Source organism: Nothobranchius furzeri, chromosome 7 (assembly GCF_043380555.1).
Source record: "Nothobranchius furzeri strain GRZ-AD chromosome 7, NfurGRZ-RIMD1, whole genome shotgun sequence".
In the NCBI taxonomy this organism is placed as follows: Eukaryota; Metazoa; Chordata; class Actinopteri; order Cyprinodontiformes; family Nothobranchiidae; genus Nothobranchius; species Nothobranchius furzeri.
Genome location: NC_091747.1, coordinates 61,396,602 through 61,412,900, shown reverse-complemented (window position 1 = coordinate 61,412,900; position 16,299 = coordinate 61,396,602). Strand labels below are relative to the sequence as shown.

Here is a 16,299-nt window from a genome sequence, read left to right as displayed (position 1 = left end):
AAGGAGATCAGATGCAGACGTTCCTCTGTTTTCCCCCATAATCTAAACCGATTCTGTAAAAGGCTAATAGATGGCATCCAATTTGCATATAAATTATCGGGGAGTCTCGAGTGATCTATGACTCAGTCGGATTTAGTTGTGATGGCGAAGCAGGGGAGGAGCGGGAGATACAGTTGGGGAGTTTGGAATTATAAGAGATGGAGAAAAGCAGGAAGAGGACTTTGGAGGAATTTCTGACCATGTCATAAAAATTCTATCTCTGCTTTGTCTTCACACCTCTAAGACTCCACACTGGATGCTGATCCAGCTACAAATCAGCCAGAATACGGATGGCACTGTGAGGATCTCACCAAGGTTCTCAATCTCATCACAGAAGATACACAATACATGCTGGTGTAGTTTGTTGTCATTGTGGCAGGTCCCAGGTGGGATGTAGAGGTGTTAGTGTACCCATCATATGGGACTCGTGTGCACCAACGTGGTTTGGACGCCAAGCGTTTGAAGCAAGACTGTGCATGCCCACCCCATGTGACTCATCACACAAACAGTGATCCAGGGTGTCTCTGGACATGGTCCAAGAACTGTGCCGGGATGGGGCCCAGAGCATGACGAGATATGAGGGTATTTGGTAGAATCCATTCAGGGACTCACCGCTGATGTTGGAAAACGTAGCTGAAGAATCAGGAGGCATCCTGATCTAACACCTTCATTACAAGAGCTAAAGTGTTGTACGAGCTTGACTGGACTGACCGATCACCGCTTCAGTGGCTGTGCTGATGATGTTGGTCTAGTCTGTGATGGTTAATAAGAACCTGAGCTGAAAGGCAATTGTTACAAACCCTTAAGCTGTTCAGGCGTTGTGGTAGAGGGGTAACATAAAAACTGGTGTGGAAAAGAGGGGAGTGTAAATAAAAGAATATTTTTATTAACAAAGTCAAACACAATCACTCAGTCCTTGGCTGGAAAATACAAACAGATGTACCTAAACAAAACACACGACGGAGATAACTCAAAAGACCTGGGACAAACGGTCCCAGGGAAGAAAACACGGAAATAACTATTGATACAAAATGGAAAACAACGAGCCGGAACTAACTAAAAACCAAAACTCGATGGCTATCAATATTCAAAAGGGGGTTAACGAAAAGCGAGCTGTAAAGCTGAAAAACGAAAACAAAACGGCCTCACTGGGGCAGAATCAAACAGATCTTCCAAACGAACCAAGGATACTAATTAATGTTATCTGAAGTCAAACCAAGTCAATCCGAATCACAAAACCGAGCTAACCGAGGAGAGAAAGACAGAGGTTTAATCTGTGGTTCTCCCGCTGAGAAACTGAAACGGGAGTCTTTTCAAGAGCGTCTCATCATCAGTAGATTGTCCGCAGCTGGGGCAGAGTGAGCGGGCCGAGGCAGAGGCCAGCCTGATGGAGGACCTGTCCAAGGTCCTGAACAGCATGGAGGGACCAGAACAGGGCCAATCAAGGTGCGGGAGCCCGGGATCCGTAACAGAAACATTCTCAAGTTTCCGGTCCTTTTCTGTTCCAACCATCATCAACATTCACGAGAGCCGAACTTCAACCAGAAGAACGAGATCTGATTTGGAAATTTGACAGGCTTTATCAGATCAACACATTCAATTAATTTGGCCAAAGACAGGTTTAAAGTTAAGCCTCCGCTACCTTTCCTGAGTCCACCTTTACGTGGTCGGCTTCAGTCACTCGATTAAATGGCGTCTCTGTCTTTCCAAATGCAGAGCCCCAATGCAAACCGAAAATTGACAGTCTCTATTTGATACAAGTGCTTTTTTTTAAATGTGAATCCCCCGAGTGCCACACTGTTTGGAAATGAAGAACAATCCCTCATTGTGAACCTGTTATTTTCGATAAGGTTATTATCAGTGACAATACCAATCCAATTAGTCTCTTCCAAGTGCTGCCTGCTGTTTTGTCAGCGCCAATGAAAAACTATTTTTAAAGCCATAAATTATTCAAATACTTGTGTTTTTACAGACTTATTTATAAAAAGGGGTATATTATTCTGCTCTTGTTTCCACGCAGCTCATTTGTTGAGCATGTCAGGGCTAGAGTCATGAAGGTGTAATGGAGGCAATCCTGTGTAAATGATGAGTAAGATTGCATGAATCATTTTCCCAATGTCTGCCAGATGCATTGTAATCAACGGCAAGGTTGTTTGCTGCAGAACTACAGGCATCAGGGTATGAAACTGGAAGCTCTTATGCAAATTTCATCTCTGCAACGAGGTCCACTCAATAACTGCTGTTTGATTATCTGTCTGGGAACACACTTCCCTCAAATATGAACGATTCATGTTTATTTATGATGGGTAAATTATTTATATCCCTACATTTCTTTTTCAATCTACACTTTTATTATGAAATAACTCCTAAAACAAATATGTTAGTCACTGAAGGTTAGCGTTTTTAAATCACCACTAATGCTTGCTGACATTTCAGGTAGTGTTTACGAATCAGAAAAGCCATTTTTACATGAAACACATGAATGTGCATGTGCATGTGCTAGCTTAAAGCATTCAGCAGTTGATGATGAAAATATAGTTTTGTTTATGTAGCTCAGGTATCGCTAAAATAGATTGCTGCTGCTGCATAAGTGCAGGAGTGTGGCAGGTGCCGTCTATGCTAAAAAATTTTAAAAAGCATTATATTTGTAACTAAAACGTTCCATCCATCCAGACGAGCTAACCATTCAAGAAAATATGTGATTTAAAATCTTTTAATGCATATAATGTAAACAATTGTTTTGCTAGCACAGCTCCTTTTCCTTAGTTTTTAAGAGGGCCTAAAAAGCCCCACTACTTACTTTATTTCAATTAAAAAGGATATCACTTTATGGGCGGGGCCTAAATTTTTAACTAAGAAGCTAATTGGGATCAATTAAAGAATTACTCAGACAAAAAAAAACTATTTGGAAAACCTAATAAAGTTTTTAAAATTTTAATTTAGACAGACAGAGACAGACAGAGACAGACAGACAGACAGACAGACAGACAGACAGACAGACAGACAGACAGACAGACAGACAGATAGATGATAGATGATAGATAGATAGATAGATAGATAGATAGATAGATAGATAGATAGATAGATAGATAGATAGATAGATAGATAGATAGATAGATAGATAGATAGATAGATAGATAGATAGACATTTTTATTCGGTCAACAACAATTTATCAATTTTACGTAAAAGTAATCAAGCAACCGAAAAAAAGGGATAGGTTGAAGCCCAGTGGCTTATAATTAGCCTATCCTTAACCCCCACAGAGATGATCAAATCCTTAACCAAGAGGGAAAAAAAAGTTGGGCTGATAGATAAGATGCATAACATTTAAAGATAAAGCAAAGATAAATCAATAAATCAAATCAACACAAGGTTAGACATCAAACTAAGTTTCTATAACTTTGGAAGATGCACATTTTTACATTTTTCTTGAAAAATGACAAAGAATAACACATCTTCTGTTCATCATTCCATAACTTCACTCCCAAAACCCGACACACATCTATACTTAGCATTAGTTCTCACTTTAGGTATTTCAAACATAAAAGACCCCCTCAAATCATATTTTCCATCTCTTAAACTTACTTAAAATACAAATTGGAACATTCTTTTTCACCGCTCTATACATCATTTCTAAAGTTTTAAGATATATAATGTCCTTAAATTTTAACATAGCTGATCCTACAAAAAATTGGTTTGTGGACTCCCTATATCCAGCTTTATTTATTATTCTAATAGCTCTTTTTTACAATTTAAAAATTGCATCCAGATATGTTTTGTATGTTTTCCCCCAAATTTCCACACACTAACACATAAGGCAAGCAAAGGGAAGTGTACAGTAAATAAAGGCAGCTCTTGTGCAATAAATTTCTTGTTTTATAAAGAACAGAAATAGACTTAGATCACGTGAAATGGAAATTATCTATGTATGTGAGACTTCCAACAAGGTTTATCATCAATTATTCCTCCTAAAAATGTAGTCTCATATACTCTTTCAATTTCAGCATTATTTAGATTCAATTTTACTTCAGTATCACTCTGAATACATCCAAACAACAAACATTTTGTTTTACTTTCATTCAGTGATAGTTTATTAAATACAAACCATCTGTTTAACTTAATCAATTCTGTTTCCACTGTTTTCAGTAATTCTTTTATGTTATCTCCAGAACAAAATAAGTTTTTATCATCAGCAAACATCACATATTTTAAAATATCACTAGCTGTACAAATATCATTTATATAAAGTAAAAATAGCTTAGGTCCCAACACCGATCCTTGCGGAACTCCACAAGTTACTTTTCTACGTTTAGATTTCATATTAATAATACTCACATATTGGAACCTTCTTTCCAAGTAACTATGTAAGAAATTCTTAAATGTTCCCACGACAATCATAAATACTGAGCCACACATGGCAATGGTTTAGACTAATGGACTTAATCAGAGATCTGGCCCTTAAGAGCACCATCTCACCTTGGTTTGGTGTCAGTCTACTCTGTTCTAATTCACCCAATCAAACGCCTCTCCAGAAAGACTCTAACCCTTCTCCGGGCTAAGTGAACGATCTGCCCAGCGAGTCCTGGGTCTTCTCTTAGATCTGTTTCCGATGGGACATATCTGAAACACCTCCCATGGACGGCGACCAGAAGGCATCCTCACCAGATGTCCAAACCAACTCAGCTTATTCATTTCAGTGCAAAGGAGCTAAAATTCCCTCTGAGCGTCTCACTTCATACTCTAATAATGTGTATGTGTCCAGCCACTCTGCAGATAAAGCCCATTTCAGCTGCTTGAATTCACTATAAGTTTTAGAGTCGCCCCATTCACTGCCATAGATGATCAATGAACAGAACTGACATGTCGTTAAAGTAGCTGAGAGTCAACACATCATCTTACTAGGGATGAGCGAGTACACCACTATCTGTATCTGTGTCTGTTCAACCATCTATGTTATCTGTATCTGTACTTGGAGTGGGCGTGGCCTGACCTGGAAGTGGGTGTAGTTTAACCGGAAGTGGGTGTGGTTTACATCAATACGTTATTTTAAGTTTGATCAGAAGTTGCTATGTGTATTGTTTATTTGAAAACTATTTACAGAGCAGCCTCAGAGTTGAGATTAAATGTTTTTGATCACAACAGTAAAGGAACTATTACAGAACGAGTTTTTCAATAAAATCAGAACATTAACGTTTAAGGGCATGAATTAAGAGAGAGAAGAAAAGATCTTTTCTATAGCGCCTCTCAAGATAAAAATCACGGGGCGCTTCACAGAAACAAAACATGTAAAATAGAAATAAGAATTTCGAAAATGATTAAAATATATTTAAAATGAGCAAAAAATAGGCATTTGTGATTAAAAAATGTAAAGAAAGAGAGAGTGAATAGGAAAGAGGGAGCGGATCCTGAGGAAGAGGAGAGAGAGAGAGAGGAACAAAAAAAAACCCGACTGGAGCGGAGGCAGTGACTGACGCAGCACGAGCCGTTTTCAGCTCTGTCTTGTCAAATACACCACGTACGTTACGAAAAAAGTAACTTTAAATAACTTTAAAGTAACTTTAAAAAGAAGTAAACTGAAGAAAACATAGGGAGTACTGAAGAAACGTGAACAGTGAAGCAAGCACAGAGAGATCCGTTACTGACTGTGTGTGCGTGGATGGACCGGACGCGGACTGAGCTGTGAGCTCCCGCTGCAGTTTTGTGTGTAGGGAGGGGCGGGCGCTCTATTTGACTGTCCAATCACAGAGCATGAAGACCGTCAGTTACCCTATGAGGATTTTCCTTCAGCATGATTACAGATATTTACCAGTTTTACTCGTTTCATGCTCGTACTCGTCAAAAATGCTTTATCTGTACTGGATACTCGTCTGAAACGAGTATACGGCTCATCCCTACATCTTACATGAGGTAACACTTTTTCAAAGTCAAAAATGGTTCAACGCAATCTTTTCTAACATAAGAGGATCTTGGTTAGAAATTTTGGGGCTTTATTGTGGAATTCCCAATAAGAGGAAATGCGAGATTTGTTTAGTTATGTTGTTTCCTAAAACTAAGGAGTGAAGCCGTTTTATATGTATCACTGTGGGTGACGGTGGCACAGGAGTTAAGTGCTCGCCCCGTAATTGGAAGGTTGCAGGTTCGAGCCCCACTCAGTCTGTCGCTGTCGTTGTGTCCTTGGGCAAGACACTTAACCCACCTTGCCTGCTGGTGGTGGTCGGAGGGACCGGTGGCGCCAGTGCTCATCAGCCTCGCCTCTGTGAGTGCGCCCCTGGGCAGCTGTGGCTACATCGTAGCTCATCCCCACCAGTGTGTGAATGTGTGTGTGAATGGGTGAATGACTGATTGTGTTGTAAAACGTCTTGAGGGGTTCCAGGACTCTAGAAGGTGCTATATCAAATACAGGCCATTTAACATTTACATCCATGTCTGTGTGTTACCAAGCTTTCAAAAGGAAAACCGGCTCTAATTTCTGCGTCTTCCTTTGATAATATGCAGCTGATCAATGCAACTTGAGATAAATACTGGCGATAATGAACACAGAAGGTCATCTGTCCTCTTTACAAATGGAAGCTACATCTCAAAGTGCTGATCAGCTTATTTCTAAATGATGCGCTGTTAATGGCTGCCACATAATGGCCTCCTTCAGCTCCACCATTCATTTCAGCAAGTAGTTTCATTTTTGAGTGTAATTTAAAGTATGATCTTTCGATTTTCTTACTTGCAGCCCCGCGTTTGTGTTTATTTAAATATTGAATATCTTTACAGGCCGGGATACACGAGGGGGAGATGCTGAGACGCTGAGTGCACACTGTCAATTATTCTGCTGGCTTTCATTAAGAGACAGTCTGTAACAAAATCAATCACTTCTATTTTAATCATACATGCCCAATACCCGTCCTACCACCATGACAGGGTGAAATATGCACAGCTCTAATGAGTGAAATGAAGTTTAACTGGAGGAAAAAGAACAGAGGAAATCCTTGGATTCACCAGCAAAAGGTGTGTGTGTGTGTGTGGTTTGTGGTGGGGGTGGGGGGTGGGGGGTGGGGGGGGTTAACAGCATTAAAACATAAAATCTTCATCAAAAGAAAACCACACGTGTCATTTTCAGTCCGTGTCAGTGATCACATTATTTTACGTATTGATTTTCTAAATTCAGGTAATTCCTGAGGTAATGCAGAAATCTCGAGTTTTTTCTCAATGAGCACCATCTAGAGGGGCAGATATGTATTACACCTTGAGCCCTTCTCATTTCTATGAACACTGCTGGAGGCAACTGTGCTAGAAACGAGGCCATCGTTTACTGAAGCTAAATAATTTTGCCCCATTGGAACCCCCGCAGCCCCTGCTAGCTAGTATAGAGGGTAGTTTCAAGTTCTGTGCTATGTCTTCCGGTCTCTTATAAATCAAATCAACTTTATTTATAAAGTACCATCACATGCCCAAAGCAAACAAACAAAGTGCTGTAGCGTTAGGAAGCTTATAATGGTCTGCCCTTAACAGCCGCCCCTTCACACAGTAACATCGCCAAGGTCGGACGCTTGGCTCAGTATGTTTACATTCCAGGAGAAGAGACAGAAGAACAGAAGAAGAATGCTTTTCATTGATTAATCAAAGTACTTTATTTGTGATAAGCTAATCAAAGCATTTGTTGATCATTAATAATCAGGTGAATGATCTGTGAAATAAAGATGCCATGAGTTATGTGTTTAAATGAATAAACAGGGCTGCACCAGACACACTGATATGCATTACCATGGAAACGCATGACACATTGTTCTCAACCAATCAGAAATTTCGTCTGTGGTAGGGCAGAATCCCGTTGTTGATGGACGCACACCTCTAGCTGGCCAACAAAGCTGGACACTGATTGTTTTACGATTATTAGTCAAATTTTATGCTGTTTATTCTCTCACTCACACACACACACACACACACACACACACACACACACACACACACACACACACACACACACACACACACACACACCATTTTTAAAGACTTGTCCATCAGAAATGACGCCAACTCTGTTTCTGTCTAGGTAGTTCAGGTGACGTGCACACTGTGTGCACGTATTGCCTACGTTACATCCCTGAACAGGGTAAGACTATCACTTCAATGGATTTTTACAAAATGTTACATGATTCCTAAAAGGGAAGAAGGTCCAGATTGCTTCCTTAAATGTATTTTGAAGATTTTTAGAGTGCATAAAGTTAGAAGTCTTACCTGTCGTAGATGGCTTCTGTTTGGAGGAAACAGCTAATCCAAACTTTCGTCATGTCCAGTTCTAGAAAAGTAACAGAAATAAATGTCATGTTTGCAAATTTTCATGAGTTTTGGGGTTTATCTGAATTTAGTTAGACAGAAAGAAAGAGAAACAGTCATGTCTAAAGGAAACAAGGAAGTAGCAGAACAATTATACATCTTAAACAGAAAAGACAAATTCCAAAACATAACTCACAGTTCACAACACGACAGTGTCCCACCTTGTTTAGGCCAGCTCACTCTTCACACCATTAATTCTTGTCATTTATTTTATAACGAGTCAATTAAAATTAGATTTAGAAAGGGCAGTCAAGTTTAATGAACGTGTTCTGGATAATTTGCCTCACATCATTTGAAACTTTCCGCAGTTAAAGTTAAAATCTTTCTACAAAGTAAACCTGCGTGTTGTTCATCCGTCCTTTTGTGTTACTGTGTATTTTATACTAAACCAGCAGAGGAGTCACATGATTAATGGGAACATTTTTCACTCGATGTGACTAAGAAGAACCAAAATTACCTCTCAGAGATTCAGAATTGGAGGTTGTGCTTTTTATTTTCCTTCTATGATCTGTTGCTCAGAAATACATAAGAGGGCTAATCCTGCTGAGTAAAGTAAATTTAGAATTTTTTTTAGGTTATTTAAAAACATCATCCCATTTTTCTGAGTCTTACTTTAGACACTTCTTGACTCATGTAGTCCGAATGGAAATGGACTATTCACGAGGGATTCTGTCACACGGATGTGTACTAAAAGCATCAAAATAAGGATTAAGACATTTGATTAATGAATTTAAATGAAAAACCTTCACAAACATTATGTGACAGCTTTAGTTGCACATACGTTTTACATGAGAATGTTAGCAATAAAATGTGATTTTCTGCTAGTTTTTTCTTTTGAATTCATTCACAAACCATCACTTAAAGCCACATTAAGCAACTTTATCCATATTTTAGATCCTTTTCTAGAGCCAGTATGTGCTATAAGGACCCTTACAGGCTTAATGAAATGTCACTCAGACCCTGTAGCCAGAATATCACACTTGCAACTTCAGAGTGGCATGCCACCTCCTGTTGGACTTAGTAAAAATGGAGCTGACTTGCTTGCACTGGAGTATGTTTCCAGCACATTTCCTGCATGTTTTAGATCGTGAACACAGCTGATGTGTTTGATTTAGTGATGAATCACTCCTGTAGACACTAATGAAGGCTGAGGGGATGTTTCAGCTGTTAGATTAAGGTGATAAAAACAACAATTTCACTTTTGGTTCTACTAAACGGGCACTAGGGGGTGCTAAAAGCAAAACTGACAAGTGTGTCTTTAATCGTAAAGGAAAGGCAAGGCACCTTTATTTATAGAGCACTTTTCAAACACAGAGGCAATTCAACGTGCTTTACAGTTATCAGAACATGATATTGTGGCGGCCCTGCCACTGAAAGGCCGGCAAGGCCGCATTGCACTCTGGGGGGAGGGTAGATTGGGTTTGTTTATTCCGCTCGAGGTGTTTTGGGGGTTATTTTGATCGGGGTTATGTTAGTGTTGTTTGTTTCAGTTTGGAGTTCACGCTGTGTTGTTCTTATCCGGTGCCTGTTGGCACCGTGAGTTAAATGTATGTGTGGGGGGATGATAAGGGGAGCCATTCGGCTATTAAAAGTGTTCTCTGTCTGCTACCTGCTGACCCTTCTTTGCTGCTTCACACACACCCCGCTAGAGGGCGATGCAGACCGCTACAATATGAAAACAACGTGAAATCACACGTTAAAATGCACACTAATGGAATTACAGTTTAGAGCTAAAGGAGAAGACAAAGCGTAGTTACAGCGTAGATTACAGTGGAGACGACGCAGCATAAGAAACAGTTCATTTACAGGCAGATGAGTACATGAGGGTTTTAGTTTGGTTTTAAACAACACTAGGGTCGGGGCAGATCTGAGGTCATGGGGGAGCTGATTCCATATGTGAGCAGCATAGTAACTAAATGCATCTCCACCATCTTTTGTTCTGACCCGAGGTTCTACCAGCCGATTGTTTCCAAGGGATCTCGGAGCCCTATTGGGTGTTTATACAGGAATGAGATCTGACGTGTATTCTGGTCCCATGCCATCGAGTGATTTATAAACTAGTATAAACAGAATTGGAGGTTATGCTTTTTATTTTCCTTTCCATGATATGCTGCTCAGAAATACATAAGAGGGCTAATCCTGCTGAGTAAAGTAAATCAAATTTTTTTAGGTTGTTTAAAAACAGTATCCCATTTTTCCGAGTCTTACTTTAAATGATAAATGATAAATGACCCGCACTTGTATAGCGCCTCTCAGAGTAAGGACTCCAAAGTGCTTTACACTACAGCGTATCATTCATCCATTCACACACTCATTCACACACTGATGTGATGAGCTACGATGTAGCCACAGCTGCCCTGAGGCGCACTGATGGAGGCGAGGCTGCCGAGCACAGGCGCCACCGGTCCCTCCGACCACCACCAGCAGGCAAGGTGGGTTGAGTGTCTTGCCCAAGGACACAACAGCAGAATTCTCTGTCCAGAGCCGGGATCGAACCTGCAACCTTCCGATTACTGGACGACCCGCTCAACCTGTTGAGCTACTGCTGCCCCCCACTGTTTGACTCATGTAGTCCGAATGGAAATTGACTATTCACGAGGGATTCTGTCACACAAATGTGAACTAAAACCATCAAAATAAGGATTAAGACATTTGATTAATGCATTTAAATAAAACGTTTATTTCAGTAATTTATTCATATACAGGAATGAGATCTGACATGTATTCTGGTCCCATGCCATTAAGTGATTTATAAACTAGTAGAAGCACTTTGAAATCTATTCTGTAGTTTACTGGTAACCAGTGTAGGGATCTAAGAACAGGAGTGATGTGCTCCATTCTCTTAGTTCTTGTTAAGACTCCAACAGCAGCATTCTGAACAAGCTGCCGTTGCTTCACAGCTTTTTTGGGAAGACCAGTTAGGAGACCATTGCAGCAGTCCAGCCGACTAGAAATAAAAGCATGAATACGTTGCTCTAAGTCTGGTCTGGACATGAGACCTCTGACTCTTGATATTTGATGAAGGCGATAAAACATTGATTTAGTTACAGCCTTAATATGTCCAGAGAAGCTCAGGGCGGAGTCAATGATAACACCAATATTTCTAACTTGGGTTTTTGTCTTTATTCCCCTGGAAACTAGCTGAGCGATGACATCCATTCCAGCCTTCTTGTTACCAAAGACCATAACTTCAGTCTTGTCTTTGTTTAGCTGAGGGAAGTTTGACTGCATCCAGTCGTTTACTTGTTCCAGGCGCTGACAGAGTGAGTCCATTGGCCGACAGTCACCAGGTGATAAAGCTAGGTAGATCTGGGTGTCATCAGCATAGCTATGATGGGTCATGTTGTTGTTAAGTGTGACCTGACCCAGGGGGAGCATATAGAGATTAAAGAGTAGTGGTCCTAGAATCGAGCCTTGGGGGACCCCACATGCCATGGTGATCCGCTTTGATTGGTAGGCCCTAATAGAGACAACATAGCCCCTGTCTTTGAGATAGGACTGGAACCAGCCAAGCACTGTGCCTGATGGTCCCACCCAGTCTGTGAGTCTGTCCAGAAGGAGGTTATGGTCCACAGTATCAAAGGCTGCACTGGGTGGAAATAATAATAATAATAATAATAATAATAATAATAATAATAAACATTAATGCAAACATGAATACAACAAAGTAAAGTTTACTTTATCGTGTTCTGAGAAGGAATTTTCTGTCATAAAAAAAATCTGCGTGTAATCTAGTTTTTATTCCGTTATTTTGTACTTAAGGTTAAATTAAGGATTTTCATACACATCATCCAGATAGATTGATAAATAGCTCGATAGATTAATAGATGTTTACTGGCAGAACATTTTACAAGACCTCTGATTTTCTGGCTGCAGCACGACCTAAAAATATTCCGTCCTGGTGGCTTCCCGTCACAAATATCATTTTTGGGCATTTTTCTAAATCTTTAAGTCAGTTTTTGTTTCATTCATTCAAAACAAATTCTTCAGATTCTCATTAAAGGAAGTTTTCCTCAGCTCTACAATCATTTATTTATATTCTACAATAATAAATAAAAGATGTGGCGGGGTAAAGCGTTACTATAGCGACCCTGACTGAAATGTTTGAGATCATGTGAATCTAAACCCTCTGGATGACTGACAAGGGCGATGAAAGGGACAAATCTGCCTCCTCATGTAAAATGACCACTCGTTAATTATGCATGCACCTTGATGAGATGCTTTATTTTTAGCTGAAATCCCCAAAGCGTGACCTTTTCCCGGCGCCAAGCAAACACCGGGATATTTATTACACACTTCATTCACACGGATGTGACAACGAGGCTTATAAACAACCACACGGTGAGTCGTGCTATTGAACGGCTGTAGCCCAGGTACAGATGCATTTTACTACATGAATCCATGAAAGCAGTTTTCAAACCTACAGAGATGCTGAGTGAATCCAGCTTTTGATGTTTTTCTTTGAGAAGGTCTCAGTAAAAGCTAATAAGAAACTACAGGAGATGTTTATGGAAAACTTTAGAAGATAATCGTTGAATCATTTAGATGTAGACTTTGTTTCTGCTGACTTCTTGTCATTGGAGGTTGGTGGTGATGATCATGAGAAGCCACCAGAAAGCAAAGACCTGCAGGTCACAGACTGACCATTAAAAATTGACGTGGTATAAGAGGGTAAGACCAAATGCGTGACACTTTCCAGCTGAAAATGGCCGCCATTTGCAATTCCATTAAGGACATTTACACCAAATTCCTGCTATGGGTGCTTCATCTGATTGTTGCCGAGTTTAAAAATGCAGATACAAAATAAATGTGGATTAGCTGTTCAGGGTCTGAGATGTGATCCCTAATCTAATCCGCAGATGTGTTTACATCAAATTGCTTGTCTAAACATTAAAATTTTTTTAGGTTATATCACAAATAATAAAACATTTATGACTTTTCAAAACAGAAACAGAAATATAATTGTTGTTCGTGGAAAAATTCTCAATTTGGGTAAACAGATTAACATGCTAATGGCTAGTTTGAGCAAGGTTAGTTCAAAAATGGATTCCTGCCATCTTAAAAAAATCATTGCCTTTCCATGACGACATATTTTAAGTTGTACTAAGCAGGTGAAACCGGCACATTTAGAGTTTGTTATTATTTGGATCCCCATTAGTTGTCAAAAACTTGACAATTACATTTCCTGTCGTCCGTTTCCAAATTATTCTTAAAAAAACAACACAATACAGTTATCAATCACAAACCATAAAAACATAACTTCATTACACCGTCCAATGATCATAAAAATCTATGAAAATAGATAAATATGCATTAAAATAAACTGTCTGCAGACATGTCACGATGCCATCACATTTAAAACATGAGTGACGCAATAAAAGGCAAGCACAGCTCATTTAAAGATGGCATAAACATGTTCAGAAGCTTTTTTAAAGTTGCCTTACCAGCATCTTCAGTCTCCACAGCTGGTGGTCCATTCCAGATTGTTACAGCTCTAAACATAACAGATTGTGATGGCCACATCCATGACCACACAACGGTGAACGTTAGTACACTCATGCACTTTCATGATTTCAGTTTGTACGTTTATATTTCTTTGGATTTATTGTTTAGACGGCTTAAATGCATTAGTTCTGATTGTAAGCGCGCACATTTAGTTAACTGCTGTATTTTATGCCTTTCATTTGTTCAATTGAAGTTAATTTGTTTTCTCTTACCGGTGCTGAGAGGTTCTCCACTTCCTGCTTCCTGAGATGGGACAGGCAAACAGGGTTGAAGGGGTTCTGTCAGCTAAATACAGGAGGAGCTGATGGGGCCAAACCAATAGCTCCATGAAGAGGGGACTGAAGGATTTCCTTTAGTTTATTATTTTGTCATTTGTTAATTAATTAAAGTTTGAAGTTAAATAGTTAGGTTTATGGGTTAGGATGTTTAGGTTTATTAACAATCTGACTGTACTGGTTTGTGGTTTTAGTTTTAGTTAGTAAATGTTTGTCTAGTAATCCCTATTGTTGATATGGTCTGATCAGCCAGTGAGTATATATACCCGTGTGTGTCTGTGTTTGCTAGGTCGGTTATGGTTTCAGTCAGTCAGCATGCTAAGTTAGAAGTTTATTGAGTTTCAGTTTGTTTGTTTGACCTCTTTTATGAGCTCGAGCTATTTTTGTGAGGATATTTTAAAAGAAAAAGGAAATTAAAGAGTCTATTTTTGGAGATTTCCTGTGTTCCTCCTCTCATTTGGCTTGATCCCTCACACAGATCTACACACTGGCTCAGTTCTGGGTCTGGTGTCTAGCTTGTCAGCTAGAATAGCCATGCTGGTCTCTCACATATTATACATCTGCATGCAGACTTTTAGAATATGGTGCAAAATGTTACTGATGTCAGTAATTCAACTTTGAAGATGGAAATATTATGAGACAGACACTTTCCGTGTAAAGATAAACGTGTCATTTGTCACAATGGTGATTATGGCTTTCAGCGGATTAAGCCCACCCATTCTAACTCTCAAACTCTTAGAATAACGTGAAAAGGTTCAATATTCTCGAGTCAACACTCATCAGCGAATGAATCCTGAAGCGTTCCTGAGCCTTTAGGTGGTCTCTCAGTCTAAGTTGAATTATTGAAATAAGTGGACATTTGTATTATAATTTGTGTTTTAACAACTTAAGTATTTTACAAAGATGTTTATTTTACGGGGTTCGGGAGCAAAAAACTCCTGATAGGTGGTAAAATTATAATATCGCCATTTGTGATCCTGATACCTTCACACATCAGTCCTGAAGAATATAAACTCTGACAAGACTAAAGGAGTTTGACTTTTCTACAAAATCCAGCTTCAATATAGTGAAAATATTCCTTAAATTAGGAAAATTCCACTATTAAACTGCATGATGCTTTGAGCACCATTTCCTCCTGATTAAAATCCTACTTCCTGTTCCTCCTTTTCCTCAGCAGCCGTGAGGAGGAACGTAGGAACTGCATTTCAAAACCAGATTTACTTTCCAGTTCCGTATAACCCTTCCCGATGAAAACACTGACAGACACGTTTAAGGAGCGTTTCCAATCCAACCTCAGAGACAAAGATTAAACAACATTAGAAGACGGACATATGGAGATTAAAAGCTGTCTTAATTAATTATCTCACATTTAATGAGTGATTATGAATGACCCTTTTAATTAAGCTACATAAACTATTCAAGAATGTAAAGTTTTGTTCTAAAAAAGTTGTTACCATGAAAAAAGAAAATCCTAATAATCCCTGATAAACACATTAGCCTGACTTTGTAATTTGGCTGGCTGATTGGGACAGACAGCTTGAATGAAGATAGATACGCCGGTCAGGCCAGACTGACTAAGTGTGATTGATGACTGCTGGTTCTCCTTCCTTGTATGGAAATCTACCTGAGAGTCGAAGCAAATCACCATCCTCAATCCATAATCGTACCTTTAGCTGCATTTAATTTTACTTTCAGCCATCAGCTAAATAAATAACTAGATGAATCACTGTTTTTATTTCTGTGAAGATGCCTTCAGACAGGCTTTTGCTCGGCTCACTTAACTGAACTCGACTGTTTTATGTGCTCGAACTGACAAAAAGTCTAAAATTCACGAGAAAGACAAAAAACGCAGACGTAGACGGAAGTTCCATTCATGTCACGCTCTTCAAACGTGACTTCCTGCGACCCCTGACAAGAGCTGCACTGACGAGGAAACAAACTGTCATTCTGTGTGAGACAATACGGACTGAGTCGCTTCATGCCTCCAGACAATACCCTGATGTCTTTGGTGTTAAACACATTCAAGCAGGAGAAGGGAAAACATATTGTGAGGAGCGGCGGCTTGACAGAACGATAATTGTTGGTTGCTGGCCGGTAGAGGAAAAACATATTTGGATGGTGAACAGAAAGAATTCACAGTATGATACACCA

The 16,299-nt window shown here is 39.5% G+C and overlaps 1 long non-coding RNA gene across 1 annotated transcript in view; it reads right to left on the bottom strand.

Moving 5' to 3' along the window:
• LOC129167061 (uncharacterized) overlaps nucleotides 1-13,860 on the bottom strand; it is a 77,230-nt gene extending 63,370 nt beyond the window's left edge. The window contains exons 1-2 of the long non-coding RNA XR_008565895.2: nucleotides 13,813-13,860; nucleotides 8,270-8,330 (exon numbers count right to left, since the gene is read on the bottom strand). This is a non-coding gene — a long non-coding RNA (uncharacterized lncRNA). The remainder of the gene's footprint in view (nucleotides 1-8,269; nucleotides 8,331-13,812) is intronic.
• Nucleotides 13,861-16,299: the final 2,439 nt, after the last annotated feature.